The sequence below is a fragment of the Neopsephotus bourkii genome, unplaced genomic scaffold (assembly GCF_033783945.1).
Source record: "Neopsephotus bourkii isolate Nb327-2 ecotype Australia unplaced genomic scaffold, CSIRO-AGI_Nbou_v1 NB_1181, whole genome shotgun sequence".
Taxonomy (NCBI): domain Eukaryota; kingdom Metazoa; phylum Chordata; class Aves; order Psittaciformes; family Psittacidae; genus Neopsephotus; species Neopsephotus bourkii.
In genome coordinates this window covers 2,554,072-2,561,013 of record NW_026901666.1, presented here as the reverse complement: position 1 = coordinate 2,561,013, position 6,942 = coordinate 2,554,072, and positions in this window count along the sequence as shown.

Below are 6,942 nucleotides of genomic sequence, written 5' to 3'. Positions count from 1 at the left end.
ATCATGACCCAGAAATGTGCTGTTTAACCCAGGGGCTTGACTTAAATCTCATTTTTGCATTGCAGCTCTGGTCCGCAGCCTCACTCAAACAGCCTTGGAGAGCAGCTCCTTCTGAAGCAGTAATCCCTCGGTGCTGACAGCCACAGCCATGCAGGAGCTGCCTCGAAAATTTTTGCTAATTAGAAATTTGGGGGCAAGGAATTGCGCTATCAACTTTTTGCTTTTCCAGAGATTGGCTCAAGGGAAGTTTAACAAGATTGAACATTTGCTATTCTTATTTTGGGACAGAGATTTAGATGCCTAATTCCCATGAATGCCCTTGCATCTCCCAAATCCCCACATGGAACTTCAGAATGAGCAGAGGATTTCTCCTCTCTGCTATTTGCTTCTCAGAAGTGCTGGGCTCTTTACATGCAAACCCCACCACTCGCCAGTCACCACTGCTTGGGGCAAGCATGGTTTACCCACATGGGTGCTCGTGGCCAGCCTGCTGAACCGTGCTGCATTCCCCCCTGAAATTCCTGAGGTTTTTCTGAAGATCAGAGCCAGATTAATCACAGCCTGGTAGTAGTCACCCATGAGGCTAAAGCTACCAGCTTCAGAAGCCTAATAAGTGGTGAAATTCAGTGCAGAACTCAGCCCTGTGACTTTATGGTGGGAAAGGCAATGCCTATGGGACAGAAAATAACAATAAAAATCAACACTGAAGCGTGTTAAGAGTTTCAAATGGCACCAAAAAAATGCCTGCTATGTTTCCAAGGGTCTGTGCTGCTGCCCCGGACACTGCTGTTACTCATTCACATGGGCAAGAATTACAAGTATGTCTGCAACCAGAAAAGCTTCGGTTCACCAAATATTTGAGGCTTGGTATGGTATGAAGGGGTGGGGAGCACGGCTCCAGCCGGCAGCCGTTTGAGCAGAGAAGAAACAGTTTTAACTTCCTCAGGACAATTAAGCTGCCTTGGTGGTACTGCAGCCAAAAAAACCCACCCCGCTTATTATTTGCTGAGTTCCTTCTGCTCTTCAGCAATAATTTAAGGCCGTTCCGCCTTCAGGGAAGCCCTGTGAAGTGCAGCATTCACAGGAATCGTTAACAATATGCAGTACTGACCTAACCCACTTCACTCTGCCCTGGAAGCTGCTCCCAGTATCTGCCTTTGGCCCCCAGCACCCACTGGGATAGGCCAGAGCTGGGTGAGAACTGGGGATTACACAATTTTGGTTGCTTTTTCCACCCCCAATTTGGGATTTAAAAAAAAGGATTTCAAAATTCCCTGTGAAATGAAAACAGTCTTGTGACTAAAGTCAAAATGTTCAAGTTTATATATTTTGTATGTACTTCCAGAAAATATATTATAAGCAAAGCTTGGAATTGAATATGTCATTAAAAAAAAGGTTAAATCAGAATGGTGTGACCTTAGCAGACAGCTTCGTAACAGAAAGTTGTTAATACCAATACAGAAACTGAAGCAGATTTGCAAAACATGTTGCCTACAGCATATCAATATTTCTGATGGAAAACCACTCCATCAGAAAATTTTTATACAGCTTAAGGCTAGAATTTCATACCAAATAGTTTTACTGTCTCCCCAGCTACTGGCACTCCTGATCCTCTATAACGAATTTCCATGATTAACCTCCAGGTACTGAAAATTAAATCTTTTTGTCTACAGGATATTCTCAAAAAAACCCCAGAAATTGTTTTGCTCTAAGCTAAAGCACAATCAATTCAATAGGGTTTTCTCCACAAAAGTCTATGGATCTTCAGATCAGAGTTCAGATCCAGGGCAGTTTAATGCATCTCTGGACATTTCTTCAAATTCAGATGGAGCTTTGAAAAACATAAATCTCAAAACAATTCTTCCTTTTTGTTGAAATTAAACCCTATATTGTCATCCAGATTAAGGACTCCTACTCTTTGATGCTGTGGATAGAAGTACTTCATAAGATGTTTGTGCTGATTTTGTATTCGTGGGGAATGCACTACAGCATTAGGCACTTAGACAAAATACCAAAGTTAAAGCTGTTGGCTCTGAATGCTGAGATTTGGCTTCTCACATGTGTTCTTGCTCCTGAAGGCTGCTCCCTATACCATCTTGCAGCAGGAAACGTCCTTGAGCTGCACATGGTTTCACGGATGGCTGAACACCCCTGACGTGCAATTTGTTCTTATTGCAAGCACTAACAAATCATACATAATGTAACAGCAAAGCAGCTAATGTTGGATTTGCATGAGATACTTTTACTGTGTTGATCTGGGAGTTTTCCTGGTTTAGATGTATTTACCCAAGAGGAATAAGTTCTGCTTCAGGGAAGTTTTGACTTGAGGCACTTCCCCAGCTGGTGGGATAAGAATGTCAAGTGGCCATAGGCCACAGCAGGAGTGTATCTGAACCCTAAACCCTTCCCTTTGCAAGAAGCAACTCTGTACACCTGGATCCTAATAGAGACTTTTTCCTGTTCTCAAAACATCAAGCTTCTCCAGAGACAGAATTAAGACATTCGTGTGAATAATCCACATATTTTTCATGGCTTCTACTGAGTCTCCTTAGCTGGGTGGTGTGTGGTGCGTTGGGAAGACAGCAAATGCAGGAAAAGGGTGAGCACCTCCCACAGGTCCTCATTTCACCAGCACTGCTGTAGACTCCACAGCAGTGCTCCCGGAGAAGTCATTTAACCACTGTAATACCTCTCAGTAAATGGTCAAGAGCAACACACTCGCCATTCCACTGGTGCTATGTGAATAAATGCCTTAAAAAAAGACCCCATGGATGGAGCTCAGAAGCAGATGTACTGTGGAGCTGCAGACACTGTGGAAAAATGCACCAGGCTTGCATGAGATACAGGATGCCTGCCAACATGTGACTAATTGCACTACAGTCAGTATTTTAAAATACCTTATCTTCTGTCTTAATATCCAACCTTAGTTATTAAGGAGGTTTAAAGTAATTTTAGAGTGCTTATAACTTTGTTAAAGCATCACCCTCAGCTCCTGAAACTTGGAAGAGCTGAGCTCCCGCTCAAGTCTTAGCACTGTACCGTCTGTCAGTCAGGTGAGGAAGAATCACTGATGTCTTCAACTAATTTCATAAATTTATGTAATTCCTTCTCGGTAGTGTAGTGATGGCCAGATTTCTAAATGCCAAAATACAAATTATAAGATGTCAGGCTTCATTTTGTTTTCAGTTCACAGGTAATTATCATTTCTTTTCACAATTGCCGTTGTTCCTGCATGTTGTTATACCAACATCATGAAACAGAACATGCTCATTCTTACCCTACTGCCATCAATTTTAAACCATCACTGTGACAGAAGAATATTTGGGTTTGGTTTTGGCAGCCAAAGTTCTGGACCCTTGGCAGTGGTCTGTGCCACACATGGCTGTTGTGCTGCTTGAACCCTGTTTTTTCCGAAGTGAGAAATTTTCATTCCCTACGCAGACAATGCAGAGCAGTGCTTTCTGATTTGAAGTCCTAAACCTTCACAGCTACACACAAAAGTAGTGGGAGCTCTGTTTTAAACATCTGTGGTGCTGCATCACATTATGTGTTGGGAATGAACTGAGGCCCAACCAGCATTAGCAGGTACTAGTGACCTTACTGTTTCTCATCTGTTGAACAGGCCCCCTCAGATCATGTCATCTCATAAGGCAGCAGCAAAAAATAATTTCCTTTCATCTGTTAAGAACTCAAATCTGCCATTGATAAGTCCCATGGAAGAGATAACAAACGGGTATGTGTTCAGAAGAAGGTTTTGAATAGCATCCCTAAATGAGGCAGGGATTACACGCTGGCCTGTGAGAAGTACAGATGTTTCTGAATAGCTGCTCGTTAAGGTGACAATATCTTTCCGTGGGCTGAATAAGTTCTTGGGAAAAAATAATACGTGATCATGAAATTAATGACTATCACTGCATACTCACAAGGGAGCCCACATTTCCGACACACAGGAAATACGCATTTCCTAATACACAAGTGTTTGACCTTAAACCTTAATAATGTTCTTTTAATGTACATCCCATTTAGCTTCACATACACAGGCAGAAAGGAGGAGGGGATTGGATGTGTGAGGTTCATGTTTTATGTATACTGTTTAATACTTTCCACCCATGCTTTGGTAGTTGGCATAGCAGGGAGAGATATTCTGATGGCAATTTTAGATTTAAATCAAGCAGTCATTCTGGTACTAAAAGCACTTGTTCTCAGCTGTTTTATTATAGTCATAGAAAGTGTTCAGGCAGATTACTTGTGAAAGGAGAGAAACGTATTTTGATATTCCCATAAAATCTTATACTAGATCAGTAGTCATTACCACCGATAATACTAAATTGTATATATGTTATTAATATACGCGGAGAAACTGTGAAAGTCTAGAAAGAAATCAGATCTGAAGAAAAATGGGGAATTTGAAATAAGCAAAGTGAGAAATGATGCCTTATAAATCAAAATCCAGACTGCATGCGAAAAATACCGATGGAAATGTTAACCCCCACTGCATTATCCCCCTAGTTATCAAGATACGGGAAAAGGCATTAAACTTAACAGTATGACATGAATAATAGTTTTATGGGGATTAACATATCTGGAACAGCTTCCCCAGGGAATGACAACAAGCAGGGGGTTTCAGAGCAGGCAGGGGTGACACAAGTGCCCAAAGCACTGTGGGGCACCCTGAAAGCCTGGGAGTTTAGTTGGGCAACTGGCAGCCTCTGGACCATGAGAGCAAATCAAACATGTAAACATGATGTTACTGTGAAGTCTGCTGATTGAAGCTCTGCGGTCATGATGAGTGTTTTGTGCGCATTGAAGTTTCCACATTCCTGACATAGCCAGATGCAGGCGAATTTTCCATGTGAGATGTGCGAAGGAGCTGTGTTCCCCAGCCCAGTGCACAGTGCCCAGGAGCACTAATTCCTCTTCTGAGCACCTTTGGTCCTGGCCAAGCCAAGCCACTGCCAAGGAAAGGGAAGCATCAGCAACAACTTTGGTGCATCTTGTCGCCATCTGTACAGAGGTGACCGAGGAAGTGACAGGGAGCAGATGCTCATACCTGGCTCCCATTCAGGAGTAACAAAGAGCTCTTTCAACCCTGTGTTCTCTCCTTATACCATACCTCAGTTGGTATGTGGGACTCAAAAAGAATATAGAGCCAGAGCTGATGCTCCAGAGCTCTATCCCACCTGCATCTGTCCATGAGGCTGCCACGTGTTTCAGGGTGGAGGGGAATGAAGAAACAGCATTTTCTACACTCTGGAGAAGACACAAGAGGATTTACACAACTGTTTTTTTACCTGATTTATCTCCTATTCAGATACACACAGTTGAACAAAAGAGAAAAACCCAAATTGCTGCAAGCACTAAGCTTCTTCACTGCTTCTTCACTGTTCTCCCATTCCAAAGAGCTCAAGCCTTATTTGCAGACAGCAGGCATGGAGACTGCAAAGCAGCTCCAACTAGATTTTCATTAAAAAAAAAAAAAAAAAAAAAGAAAAAAAAGATGATAATTGAAAACTGCTTGTTCCGCCTTTTCAGTACAGCTTTATAAATAACGCACACACAGCAAATTTTAGTGTTTTATCATTATTTACTTGCAGAAACCACGGATTAAATTCTTTGGAAAATTCATTAAAGCTGAGTAATTCGACCAGCTAAAGATGTGACACATCAGAACAAAATCAAGAATGTTAGCTATGAATTTTGAAATGTCATGCTTGGGATTCTCTTGTCTGCGTCACTGGAGTTTCTCCCTGTGGTCAAACATGCACAAGATGGTAATGCTTTCCGTTTCAGGATGTTGTAAACATTATTAATTGCTTATGTTTCAGCCCAGAACTGACACGGAGCTAGTCTGTGACCTGGATAACCCACTTTAGGGGTAAGTAAGGCCAAGACCCCCCTGCTCGAAGGCCACTCCTGTCTTCGGCTGTGCCAGCAAAGCTGTCAGGTGAGAAGGGCTGAGCGAGGAGGTGAGGCAGCTCTGTCCCAGCCCTCCCGCCGGCTGGCAGCCCCTTCCCGAGGGTGCCCATCTGCTGGCCGCGCAGAGCCATACGGGAGAGGAGAGCAGCACTTGCTGGAGAAGTGTGCTACGAACCGCTCACAAACCGTCCCTTGTTCAGGGCTGTCGCTTCAGGAAAGATACACCCCGCGCTGTTACAGAAGTGCTGTTTCAGCCAGAACAGCGTTCAGTCCTCGGGTGAACACAAGCCATTACCCAGTTTAGCTCGGGTTTGCGACCAGGAAGCTAAAACCCAAGCACGTTAACGGTGGGGATGCTTCGCCGAGATCCCCACACGCTTCATGGGACCATGTTTCGAACAAAAAAACCCTCCTGCGGTGCAGCCAGGGACGAAGGATAGTGACTCTCCCCAGCTGGATCTGTGGGGGCCCTGTTGGCATCGGGGGAGGGGTACTGGGGGGACGGTGCAGGCGGCACCTCGTGCCTCGCTGCCCCTCTGGAGGCCACAGAGCGCCTCAGGTTCCCTTTCGTAGCACCCAGGTTTATAGACGGCCTGTATGAAATGACCGGAAAGCCACCACAAAGACCACTCTTTACTCCACGCATGGTCCCACACCAGGCCTCTGAGAGGATGACACCGGCCTGCCGCTGGCACAGGTTCATCCCAGCCTCCGGCGGATGGGCCGGCCGCGGGGGGAGCCAGGAGAGCAGCGGGGCTTACCGGGCTGAGGGGCTCCCCACAAGGCACCACAACCCCCCCTACCCCACCTCGCTCCCCACTCCCGCTCGGGTCTACGGCGCTACCCCTAGGGGGCACGATGCTCCGGCGGCCTGCCGGCAGCGAGCTGCGAGGGGGCGGGCCTCGCACCAGCAGAGGGCTGTGATTGGCGGATGCGAGGCTATAACTAAGGGCGGGTGGCGGGGGGACAAAGCAGTCAGCGCGGGACCGGCGGGTGGCAGGCAGTGGGTTGCCTTGCCACCTCTGC